General features: G+C 46.4%; 1 long non-coding RNA gene and 2 other non-coding genes across 3 annotated transcripts in view; all 3 read right to left on the bottom strand.

Moving 5' to 3' along the window:
- Nucleotides 1–12,922, bottom strand: part of LOC138296451 (uncharacterized) — a 204,961-nt gene that overhangs the window by 42,933 nt on the left and 149,106 nt on the right. The window contains exon 15 of the long non-coding RNA XR_011203833.1: nucleotides 1,642–1,691. This is a non-coding gene — a long non-coding RNA (uncharacterized lncRNA). The remainder of the gene's footprint in view (nucleotides 1–1,641; nucleotides 1,692–12,922) is intronic.
- LOC138297960 (small nucleolar RNA SNORD50) lies at nucleotides 1,271–1,338 on the bottom strand. Its single transcript, XR_011204498.1, has one exon. It is a non-coding gene; the product is annotated as a small nucleolar RNA SNORD50 (small nucleolar RNA).
- On the bottom strand, nucleotides 1,931–2,017 carry LOC138297955 (small nucleolar RNA SNORD103/SNORD85). The gene has a single exon (XR_011204494.1). It is a non-coding gene; the product is annotated as a small nucleolar RNA SNORD103/SNORD85 (small nucleolar RNA).

Raw genomic sequence — 12,922 nt, 5'->3', positions numbered from 1 at the left:
TGAATGTGCCGTTGAAGACCGCCTATCTTAAGTGTGTAGCGTTTGCTGAGTACTACATCAATATTTAGGGCTAGTATGAAGACCAATTAGGAGATTAAGGACAGGGGAAGTTACACAATAATGTATCTGACAACACACACCTAATTACGTGGGTTGATTAGGGACCACACTGACATCACGTACAGAAACAAAGTGTTGCTGGTGGAGCAGATAAATGCCTCTGCCAGTGAAATATATTTTGAAATGTTTTGGAGATGTTTTCTATGACAAAGTTCTTTGTATAAAAGGTTTTGAGCACACATTTTGCAGAAAGGTGCCATCCTGTTGAACACAAGAGATGTGCAACTTAATCTTAGGGGTGAAATGAGGGAGCTTTTGGGTGATGTGTGACCAAGAGATTATTAAGCCTGTTGCTCTATCACAGTTGATTTCTGCTGCCTTAGTGAAGGCGAAAAGAGGAGTGGGTTCACTGGCACTCACTGAACAAGAATAGTGTACTTATCATCATCCACTTTCCAAAATACCAGAAATGTTAGACACAATGAGTGATGCCAGGTATGTTACAACAATACACGTATTAATGCAGCACATCATTCAGAGACACTTGACGCCAATTCTCAAAACTTGACTACCTTTGTTACACCATTTGGTGCTTATACATATTTGCATATATCATTCTGAGTCACATTCGAGATTACTATTTTTCAAATGTTAATACTGCAGCCAATATAAAATCTCCAGCCAGTAAAAGCTTTCAGGACCATAACTGAATTCATGCCAAAAGTGCAGAGGAATACAATAGAATATTAGCTAGAGTGCATGGGGTGCTGAAAGATAGTAGTATGACTGTGACAAGACAGAACTGCAAGTTCTTGAGGTCTTACTAGGGGCATTTTGGCCATTAGATTTGGTGGTTTGGTGATAGCATTAACTGACGCATCTTGTACGTCTGACAAAGATCAACGGAATTGTTCTTAGGAATTAATGTCTATGATTTGAGATTTGGGACAAATGTTTGGGTTAACCACCACAGTATACGAGCTTGGCAAATAAAACAACAAGAGCCATTTGATAATCAATAAGCTTCTACATGTGGTCAATACAAACGGAACATTGTAGCAATTGTTGCTGCATAAAGTGCGTCAACCTTTAAAAGCACACTTTAGGTCTAATCACTGCCCTATTCACAAGAACCACCATATCTGATCTTTATGAGAACTCCACTTAGTTGCAATCGGTAAGCAATAGCCATGTGTACAAAGCCAAACAGATTTCAGGAGTCAGATCTGTATGAATTCTCCTCATGAAGTCAGCTTCTGGATTATCTCATCATTACTCAGACTGACTTTAGCTTTTACACCACATGTACAGGAGCGTAGTCCACCTTTTTCGATCAGACAGTGAACCTGTGCTTCCTAAAAGCAGTATAGACAAATCAGTCTTTCAAATAAGGAGCATATCCAACAAAATACTGACCAGAAAAGTTCCCCCAAAATAAAGAGTTAAGCTATGGCACACATATAGTTCCCAAAGCATGGAGATCCAAGCCTTAAGAAGGCTATGTGAAAAGCACACCACGTTGCACAATAAAATACATTTAAGCAACAAAATATAAATGGCCAGCTTGAAAAGGTTGCTTACCTTTCGGAAAAGTAGCTAAGACAACAGCAGCCTTCTTTGGGCCATCATTCCTAAATGAGAAGACAGTATTTTAGGCACCATTTAGTAGATGAGTTGAAAGAAACAGTAAATACTCATCACCCTTGCAAATCCCTACCTCACTGGCGCTGGAAACTAAAGCAAATCTGAACAGACTGAGAGAGGAGAAGAGCACAAACGTCTCTCCTTTTGCCCCACTCAGGAAGCTCTACTTGCAAATACACCTATAGTAGCTTCTAGGTATACCTGCAATATGTTGTACGGGCCCCTGTCCAGCTCAGGGTCAATGAGTACATGGTAGGTTTCTCATAATCGAACATTCGCTCTCAGTGAGGGCAAGTGTATCATCATCGCCAGACGGGCCCATAGTGGCAGCAATCAATGGGTGATAGGGAACGAGGATGGAGGAGCACAACACATGACCGAGAAACATGAATGGGCATGGCTTAAGACATTGGCACTTCAATCCTGTAAGTCACAAAGGAACAACTGAAAGGTAGACGCAACGAGCAAAGTAAGAATAAATATAGGGGGCACTGACAAATAGTTAAGTCACACTACTCATTTGCCTGAGGGCGCGAAGGCTGGGGGAAAGGAATAGCAGAGTGAAGAATTAAGGAGAGGAACAGAAAGCTTACTAGATAAAAGAGCACAACTTAGAGGCGGTACATTTGAAAAATATAGCCTACAAGTTAAACATGAAAACTCACAATTACTGTGCACACTCTGCGACTGACTGCAATCTAAAAGTATCATCAGTGAAAGATGGAGCAGAGCACCTGATGGTTTTATATGCAAAAAAACGGACAGGTCATTAAGTCGACCAGTCAAACAACTAGAGAGATCACAATATTAAGGGAAGCCCCATGCCCGTGCGGACAGCCAATCACTGCTCGAGGTTCAAATGAAAATGTCACTTACCCAGTGTACATCTGTTCGTGGCATTAGTCGCTGCAGATTCACATGTTTTGCACAGTCCGCTGCCTGGTGTTGGGCTCGGAGTATTACAAGTTGTTTTTCTTCGAAGAAGTCTTTTTTGGTCACGGGACCGAAGGACTCCTCCCTCTTCGGCTCCATTGCGCATGGGCGTCGACTCCATCTTAGATTGTTTTCCCCGCAGAGGGTGAGGATGGAGTTGTTTGCTATAAATAGTGCCCATGCAATGGAGTGAATACGTATGTACATAAAAAGTTTATAATAATTATTTACAAATGTACAAATGTTTAAGATTTAAGATCTACTTCTAAACGGCTACAGGCTTCCCGGGGAGGCGGGAGGGCACATGTGAATCTGCAGCGACTAATGCCACGAACAGATGTACACTGGGTAAGTGACATTTTCAGTTCGATGGCATATGTTGCTGCAGATACACATGTTTTGCATAGACTATAAAGCAGTTACCTCCCCTAAAAGCGGTGGTTTAGCCTGTAGGAGTTGAAGTAGTTTGGAATAATGTTCTTAGTACAGCTTGGCCCACTGTAGCTTGTTGTGCATTTAGTACGTCTACACAGTAGTGTTTAGTAAATGTATGAGGCGTAGACCAGGTTGCAGCCTTACATATTTCGCTCATAGGAATGTTTCCTAGAAAGGCCATTGTAGCACCTTTCTTTCTGGTTGAGTGTGCCTTTGGTGTAATAGGCAATTCTCTTTTGGCTTTAAGATAGCATGTTTGAATACATCTGACTATCCATCTAGCAATGCCTTGTTTAGAGATTGGATTTCCTATGTGTGGTTTTTGAAAAGCTATGAACAGTTGTTTTGTTTTCCTGATTAGCTTTGTTCTGTCAATGTAGTACATTAGTGCTCTTTTGATGTCTAATGTATGTAGTGCCCTTTCAGCCACGGAATCTGGTTGTGGGAAGAACACTGGCAATTCTACTGTTTGATTTAAATGGAATGGTGAGATTACTTTTGGTAGAAATTTTGGATTTGTTCTTAGAACTATTTTATTTTTGTGTATTTGAATAAAAGGTTCTTGTATGGTAAATGCCTGTATTTCACTTACTCTTCTGAGGGATGTGATTGCAATGAGAAATGCGACTTTCCAGGTTAGATATTGCATTTCACAGGAATGCATGGGTTCGAAAGGTGGACCCATGAGTCTTGTTAAGACGATGTTAAGGTTCCATGAAGGAACTGGTGGTGTTCTTGGTGGTATAATTCTTTTTAGCCCTTCCATGAATGCTTTAATAACTGGTATTCTAAATAGAGACGATGAATGAGTAGTTTGTAGGTAAGCAGATATTGCTGCGAGGTGTATTTGTACAGATGAAAAAGCGAGATTCGCTTTTTGCAAATGTAGTAAGTATCCCACTATGTCCTTTGTAGAGGCATGCAATGGTTGGATTTGATTGGTATGGCAGTAGCAAACAAATCTTTTCCACTTAGATGCATAGCAGTGTCTAGTGGAAGCTTTTCTAGCTTGTTTTATGACCTCCATGCATTCTTGTGTGAGGTCTAAGTGTCCGAATTCTAGGATTTCAGGAGCCAAATTGCCAGATTCAATGATGCTGGGTTTGGATGCCTGATCTGTTGTTTGTGTTGTGTTAACAGATCTGGTCTGTTGGGTAGTTTGACATGCGGTACTAGTGAAAGGTCTAGTAGAGTTGTATACCAAGGTTGTCTTGCCCATGTGGGTGCTATCAGTATGTGTAAAGAAATGGCTCCCTGTTGCAGTTACCCCCCACTTTTTGACTGATACTGATGCTGACTTGACTGAGAAGTGTGCTGGGACCCTGCTAACCAGGCCCCAGCACCAGTGTTCTTTCACCTAAAATGTACCATTGTTTCCACAATTGGCACAACCCTGGCACCTAGGTAAGTCCCTTGTAACTGGTACCCCTGATACCAAGGGCCCTGATGCCAGGGAAGGTCTCTAAGGGCTGCAGCATGTCTTATGCCACCCTAGGGACCCCTCACTCAGCACAGACACACTGCTTGCCAGCTTGTGTGTGCTGATGGGGAGAAAATGACTAAGTCGACATGGCACTCCCCTCAGGGTGCCATGCCAACCTCCCACTGCCTGTGGCATAGGTAAGTCACCCCTCTAGTAGGCCTTACAGCCCTAAGGCAGGGTGCACTATACCACAGGTGAGGGCATATGTGCATGAGCACTATGCCCCTACAGTGTCTAAGCAAAACCTTAGACATTGTAAGTGCAGGGTAGCCATAAGAGTATATGGGCTGGGAGTCTGTCAAAAACGATCTCCACAGCTCCATAATGGCTACACTGAATACTGGGAAGTTTAGTATCAAACTTCTCAGAATAATAAACCAACACTGATGCCAGTGTGGGATTTATTAAAAAATGCACACAGAGGGCATCTTAGAGATACCCCCTGTATTTTACCCAATTGTTCAGTGCAGGACTGACTGGTCTGTGCCAGCCTGCTGCTGAGAGACGAGTGTCTGACCTCATGCGGTGAGAGCCTTTGTGCTCTCTGAGGACAGAAACAAAGCCTGCACTGGGTGGAGATGCTAACACCTCCCCCAGGCAGGAGCTGTAACACCTGGCGGTGAGCCTCAAAGGCTCACCCCTTTGTCACAGCACCGCAGGACACTCCAGCTAGTGGAGTTGCCCGCCCCCTCCGGCCCCGGCCCCCACTTTTGGCGGCAAGGCCGGAGAAAATAATGAGAATAACAAGGAGGAGTCACTGGCCAGTCAGGACAGCCCCTAAGGTGTCCTGAGCTGAGGTGACTAACTTTTAGAAATCCTCCATCTTGCAGATGGAGGATTCCCCCAATAGGGTTAGGATTGTAACCCCCTCCCCTTGGGAGGAGGCACAAAGAGGGTGTACCCACCCTCAGGGCTAGTAGCCATTGGCTACTAACCCCCCAGACCTAAACACGCCCTTAAACTTAGTATTTAAGGGCTACCCTGAACCCTAGAAAAGGAGATTCCTGCAACTACAAGAAGAAGGACTGCCTAGCTGAAAACCCCTGCAGAGGAAGACCAGAAGACAACAACTGCCTTGGCTCCAGAAACTCACCGGCCTGTCTCCTGCCTTCCAAACAACTCTGCTCCAGCGACGCCTTCCAAAGGGACCAGCGACCTCTGAATCCTCTGAGGACTGCCCTGCTTCGACGACGACAAGAAACTCCCGAGGACAGCGGACCTGCTCCAAAGAGACTGCAACTTTATCCAAAGGAGCAGCTTTAAAGACCCCTGCAATCTCCCCGCAAGAAGCGTGAGACTTGCAACACTGCACCCGGCGACCCCGACTCGGCTGGTGGAGAACCAACACCTCAGGGAGGACCCCCGGACTACTCTACGACTGTGAGTACCAAAACCTGTCCCCCCTGAGCCCCCACAGCGCCGCCTGCAGAGGGAATCCCGAGGCTTCCCCTGACCGCGACTCTCTGAAACCTAAGTCCCGACGCCTGGAAAAGACCCTGCACCCGCAGCCCCCAGGACCGGAAGGACCGGACTTTCACTGCAGAAGTGACCCCCAGGAGTCCCTCTCCCTTGCCCAAGTGGAGGTTTCCCCGAGGAAGCCCCCCCTTGCCTGCCTGCAGCGCTGAAGAGATGCCATGATCTCTTATTGACTTCCATTGCGAACCCGACGCTTGTTCTAACACTGCACCCGGCCGCCGCCACGCCGCTGAGGGTGAAATTTCTGTGTGGGCTTGTGTCCCCCCCGGTGCCCTACAAAACCCCCCTGGTCTGCCCTCCGAAGACGCGGGTACTTACCTGCTGGCAGACTGGAACCGGGGCACCCCCTTCTCTCCATTGAAGCCTATGCGTTTTGGGCACCACTTTGAACTCTGCACCTGACCGGCCCTGAGCTGCTGGTGTGGTAACTTTGGGGTTGCTCTGAACCCCCAACGGTGGGCTACCTTGGACCAAGAACTGAACCCTGTAAGTGTCTTACTTACCTGGTAAAAGTAACAAATACTTACCTCCCCCAGGAACTGTGAAAATTGCACTGTGTCCACTTTTGAAATAGCTATTTGTGAATAACTTGAAAAGTATACATGCAATTGAAATGAATCAAAGTTCCTAATGTACTTACCTGCAATACCTTTCAAACAAGATATTACATGTTAAATTGGAACCTGTGGTTCTTAAAATAAACTAAGAAAAGATATTTTTCTATAACAAAACCTATTGGCTGGATTTGTCTCTGAGTGTGTGTACCTCATTTATTGTCTATGTGTATGTACAACAAATGCTTAACACTACTCCTTGGATAAGCCTACTGCTCGACCACACTACCACAAAATAGAGCATTAGTATTATCTCTTTTTACCACTATTTTACCTCTAAGGGGAACCCTTGGACTCTGTGCATGCTATTCCTTACTTTGAAATAGCACATACAGAGCCAACTTCCTACAGTATGAGTTTGAGTTGGTTTTGACTCAACTTGTTTACTAGATATGGAAGGAGAGGGAGAGGGGGAAAAGCGTATGCAAATATCCCTGACCAACTCATCCATAGAGCATTGCCTTGTGATTCGCGGTGTGGGTACCTGGATGCGAAGTTTTGGCATTTTGCGTTTTCTTTTGTTGCGAACAAATCTATCTGGGGTGTTCCCCAAATTTGAAAGTACTTGTTCAGAACTTGGGGGTGAATTTCCCATTCGTGGACTTGTTGGTGGTCTCGCGAAAGGTTGTCTGCTAGTTGGTTTTGGATCCCTGGAATAAATTGTGCTATTAGGCGAATGTTGTTGTGAATCGCCCACTGCCATATTTTTTGTGTTAGGAGGCACAATTGTGCTGAGTGTGTTCCTCCTTGTTTGTTTAAATAATACATTGTTGTCATGTTGTCTGTTTTGACAAGAATGTATTTGTGTGTTATTATGGGTTGAAAGGCTTTTAACGCTAGAAATACTGCTAACAGTTCTAGGTAATTGATATGAATTTTTTTTTTTGGTGTACATCCCATTGTCCTTGAATGCTGTGGTGATTGAGGTGTGCTCCCCACCCTGTCATGGAAGCATCTGTTGTTATAACGTATTGAGGCACTGGGTCCTGAAATGTCCGCCCTTTGTTTAAATTGTTGCTGTTCCACCATAGAAGCGAGAGGTATGTTTGGCGGTCTACCAACACCAGATTTTGAAGTTGACCCTGTGCCTGTGACCATTGTGATGCTAGGCACTGTTGTAAGGGTCGCATGTGTAGTCTTGCGTTTGGGACAATGGCTATGCATGATGACATCATGCCTAGAAGTTTTAGCACAAATTTTGCTTGTATCTTTTGGTTTGGAAACATAGCACTTATTACCTTGTGGAATGCTTGCACTCTTTGTGGACTTGGAGTGGCAATTCCCTTTGATGTGTTGATGGTTGCTCCTAGATATTGTTGTGTCTGACACGGTTCGAGGTGTGATTTTGTATAGTTGATGGAGAAACCCAGTTTGTGAAGGGTTTGTATGACATATGTGGTGTCGTTTGTGCACTTTTTTACTGTGTTGGTCTTGATTAGCCAATCGTCCAGGTAAGGAAACACATGTATCTGTTGTCTCCTGATATGTGCTGCTACTACTGCTAGACATTTTGTGAACACTCTTGGTGCAGTTGTTATTCCGAATGGCAACACTTTGAATTGGTAATGTATTCCTTTGAATACGAACCTTAGGTACTTTCTGTGAGAAGGGTGTATCGGTATATGAAAGTACGCATGTGGTCATGTAATCTTGCTGTTTGAGCAGTGGAATGATGTCTTGTAGTGTGACCATGTGAAAGTGGTCCGATATGATGTAGGTATTTAGTGTCCTGAGATCTAATATTGGTCTTAATGTTTTGTCTTTTTTTGGAATTAGAAAGTACAGGGAGTAAACTCCTGTGTTTTTTTGTTGTACTGGTACTAACTCTATGGCATCCTTTTGCAGTAGTGCTTGAACTTCTAGTCCTAAAAGTTCTAAATGTTGTGGTGACATTTTGCGTGTTTTTGGAGGGATGTTTGGTGGGAATTTGTGGAATTCTATGCAATAGCCATGTTGGATTATTGCTAATACCCAATTGTCTGTTGTAATCTGCTGCCAAGATTGGTAGAATTGGCTTAGTCTTCCCCCCACTGGTGTTGAGTGAAGGGGTTGTGTGACTTGAAAGTCACTGTTTTGGTGGAGGTGTTTTTGGAGTCTGGAATCTTCCCCTACTCCTTGGGAATTGACCCCCTCTATATCCCCTGAAACCTCCCCTTTGAAATGAACCCTGATATGGTGTGGTTCTTGTTTGTTGGCTGGTGGTGTCTGTGGGTTGGCCACGAAACCCCCCTCTAAATGGAGTTTTTCTAAAAGAGCCTCTGCTCTGCGGGGAGTAGAGTGCGCCCATGGCTTTGGCCGTGTCTGTGTCCTTTTTGAGTTTTTCAATGGCTGTGTCCACTTCAGGGCCAAAAAGTTGTTTCTCGTTGAAGGGCATATTAAGGACAGCCTGCTGGATTTCAGGTTTGAAGCCTGAAGTGCGGAGCCAAGCGTGTCTCCTTATGGTGACAGCAGTGTTGACTGTTCTCGCTGCAGTATCGGCTGCGTCCAGTGAAGAGCGGATTTGATTGTTTGAGATTGTTTGTCCCTCTTCAACTATTTGCTGCGCCCTTTTTTGGTATTCCTGGGGAAGATGGTCTACGAGAAGTTGCATCTCATCCCAGTGTGCGCGGTCATATCTGGCCAGCAGCGCTTGAGAATTTGCGATGCGCCACTGGTTGGCTGCCTGTGATGCTACTCTTTTTCCTGCCGCATCAAATTTTCTGCTTTCTTTGTCCGGAGGTGGGGCGTCGCCAGATGTATGGGAATTTGCTCTCTTGCGAGCTGCCCCTACTACTACGGAGTCAGGTGGTAACTGTGAAGTAATAAACACTGGGTCTGTGGGTGGTGGTTTGTATTTCTTATCCACCCTTGGGGTGATGGCTCTTGATTTTACGGGCTCTTCAAAAATTTGTTTTGCGTGCCGTAACATCCCTGGTAGCATTGGGAGACATTGATATTGGCTATGTGTAGCCGAGAGGGTGTTAAATAAAAAATCATCCTCTATAGGATCGGAATGCAGTTGGACATTGTGGAATTCTGCAGCCCTAGTGTAGGAAGTTGGCTCTGTATGTGCTATTTCAAAGTAAGGAATAGCATGCACAGAGTCCAAGGGTTCCCCTTAGAGGTAAAATAGTGTTAAAAAGAGATAATACCAATGCTCTATTTTGTGGTAGTGTGGTCGAGCAGTAGGCTTATCCAAGGAGTAGTGTTAAGCATTTGTTGTACATACACATAGACAATAAATGAGGTACACACACTCAGAGACAAATCCAGCCAATAGGTTTTGTTATAGAAAAATATCTTTTCTTAAATTTGAACCTGTGGTTCTTAAAATAAACTAACATGTAATATCTTGTTTGAAAGGTATTGCAGGTAAGTACATTAGGAACTTTGAATCATTTCAATTGCATGTATACTTTTCAAGTTATTCACAAATAGCTACTTTAAAAGTGGACACAGTGCAATTTTCACAGTTCCTGGGGGAGGTAAGTTTTTGTTAGTTTTACCAGGTAAGTAAGACACTTACAGGGTTCAGTTCTTGGTCCAAGGTAGCCCACCGTTGGGGGTTCAGAGCAACCCCAAAGTTACCACACCAGCAGCTCGGGCCGGTCAGGTGCAGAGTTCAAAGTGGTGCCCAAAACGCATAGGCTAGAATGGAGAGAAGGGGGTGCCCCGGTTCCGGTCTGCTTGCAGGTAAGTACCCGCGTCTTCGGAGGGCAGACCAGGGGGGTTTTGTAGGGCACCGGGGGGGACACAAGCCCACACAGAAATTTCACCCTCAGCAGCGCGGGGGCGGCCGGGTGCAGTGTAGAAACAAGCGTCGGGTTTGCAATGTTAGTCTATGAGAGATCAACGGATCTCTTCAGCGCTGCAGGCAGGCAAGGGGGGGCTTCCTTGGGGAAACCTCCACTTGGGCAAGGGAGAGGGACTCCTGGGGGTCACTTCTCCAGTGAAAGTCCGGTCCTTCAGGTCCTGGGGGCTGCGGGTGCAGGGTCTTTTTCAGGCGTCGGGACTTAGGTTTCAGAGAGTCGCGGTCAGGGGAAGCCTCGGGATTCCCTCTGCAGGCGGCGCTGTGGGGGCTCAGGGGGGACAGGTTTTGGTACTCACAGTCGGAGAGTAGTCCGGGGGTCCTCCCTGAGGTGTTGGTTCTCCACCAGCCGAGTCGGGGTCGCCAGGTGCAGTGCTGCAAGTCTCACGCTTCTTGCGGGGAGTTGCAGGGGTCTTTAAAGCTGCTCCTTGAAACAAAGTTGCAGTCTTTTTGGAGCAGGTCCGCTGTCCTCGGGAGTTTCTGGTCGTCGTCGAAGCAGGGCAGTCCTCAGAGGATTCAGAGGTCGCTGGTCCCTTTGGAAGGCGTCGCTGGAGCAGAGTTCTTTGGAAGGCAGGAGACAGGCCGGTGAGTTTCTGGAGCCAAGGCAGTTGTTGTCTTCTGATCTTCCTCTGCAGGGGTTTTCAGCTGGGCAGTCCTTCTTCTTGTTGTCGCAGGAATCTAATTTTCTAGGGTTCAGGGTAGCCCTTAAATACTAAATTTAAGGGCGTGTTTAGGTCTGGGGGGTTAGTAGCCAATGGCTACTAGCCCTGAGGGTGGGTACACCCTCTTTGTGCCTCCTCCCAAGGGGAGGGGGTCACAATCCTAACCCTATTGGGGGAATCCTCCATCTGCAAGATGGAGGATTTCTAAAAGTTAGAGTCACCTCAGCTCAGGACACCTTAGGGGCTGTCCTGACTGGCCAGTGACTCCTCCTTGTTGCTTTCTTTGTTCCCTCCAGCCTTGCCGCCAAAAGTGGGGGCCGTGGCCGGAGGGGGCGGGAAACTCCACTAAGCTGGAGTGCCCTGCTGGGCTGTGACAAAGGGGTGAGCCTTTGAGGCTCACCGCCAGGTGTTACAGCTCCTGCCTGGGGGAGGTGTTAGCATCTCCACCCAGTGCAGGCTTTGTTACTGGCCTCAGAGTGACAAAGGCACTCTCCCCATGGGGCCAGCAACATGTCTCTAGTGTGGCAGGCTGCTGGAACTAGTCAGCCTACACAGACAGTCGGTTAAGTTTCAGGGGGCACCTCTAAGGTGCCCTCTGGGGTGTATTTTGCAATAAAATGTACACTGGCATCAGTGTGCATTTATTGTGCTGAGAAGTTTGATACCAAACTTCCCAGTTTTCAGTGTAGCCATTATGGTGCTGTGGAGTTCGTGTTTGACAAACTCCCAGACCATATACTCTTATGGCTACCCTGCACTTACAATGTCTAAGGTTTTGTTTAGACACTGTAGGGGTACCATGCTCATGCACTGGTACCCTCACCTATGGTATAGTGCACCCTGCCTTAGGGCTGTAAGGCCTGCTAGAGGGGTGTCTTACCTATACTGCATAGGCAGTGAGAGGCTGGCATGGCACCCTGAGGGGAGTGCCATGTCGACTTACTCGTTTTGTCCTCACTAGCACACACAAGCTGGCAAGCAGTGTGTCTGTGCTGAGTGAGAGGTCTCCAGGGTGGCATAAGACATGCTGCAGCCCTTAGAGACCTTCCTTGGCATCAGGGCCCTTGGTACTAGAAGTACCAGTTACAAGGGACTTATCTGGATGCCAAGGTCTGCCAATTGTGGATACAAAAGTACAGGTTAGGGAAAGAACACTGGTGCTGGGGCCTGGTTAGCAGGCCTCAGCACACTTTCAATTGTAAACATAGCATCAGCAAAGGCAAAAAGTCAGGGGGCAACCATGCCAAGGAGGCATTTCCTTACACAACCCCCCCCCCCAAACGAAAGAGGATGAGACTAACCTTTCCCAAGAGAGTCTTCATTTTCTAAGTGGAAGAACCTGGAAAGGCCATCTGCATTGGCATGGGCAGTCCCAGGTCTGTGTTCCACTATAAAGTCCATTCCCTGTAGGGAGATGGACCACCTCAACAGTTTAGGATTCTCACCTTTCATTTGCATCAGCCATTTGAGAGGTCTGTGGTCAGTTTGAACTAGGAAGTGAGTCCCAAAGAGGTATGGTCTCAGCTTCTTCAGGGACCAAACCACAGCAAAGGCCTCCCTCTCAATGGCACTCCAACGCTGCTCCCTGGGGAGTAACCTCCTGCTAATGAAAGCAACAGGCTGGTCAAGGCCATCATCATTTGTTTGGGACAAAACTGCCCCTATCCCATGTTCAGAGGCATCTGTCTGCACAATGAACTGCTTAGAATAATCTGGAGCTTTTAGAACTGGTGCTGAGCACATTGCTTGTTTCAGGGTGTCAAAGGCCTGTTGGCATTCCACAGTCCAGTTCACTTTCTTGGGCATTTTCTTGGAGGTGAGTTCAGTG

Source organism: Pleurodeles waltl, chromosome 5 (genome assembly GCF_031143425.1).
Source record: "Pleurodeles waltl isolate 20211129_DDA chromosome 5, aPleWal1.hap1.20221129, whole genome shotgun sequence".
Taxonomy (NCBI): Eukaryota; Metazoa; Chordata; class Amphibia; order Caudata; family Salamandridae; genus Pleurodeles; species Pleurodeles waltl.
The sequence above is the reverse complement of the archived record's forward strand: the minus strand, read 5'-3'. Positions and strand labels throughout refer to the sequence as shown.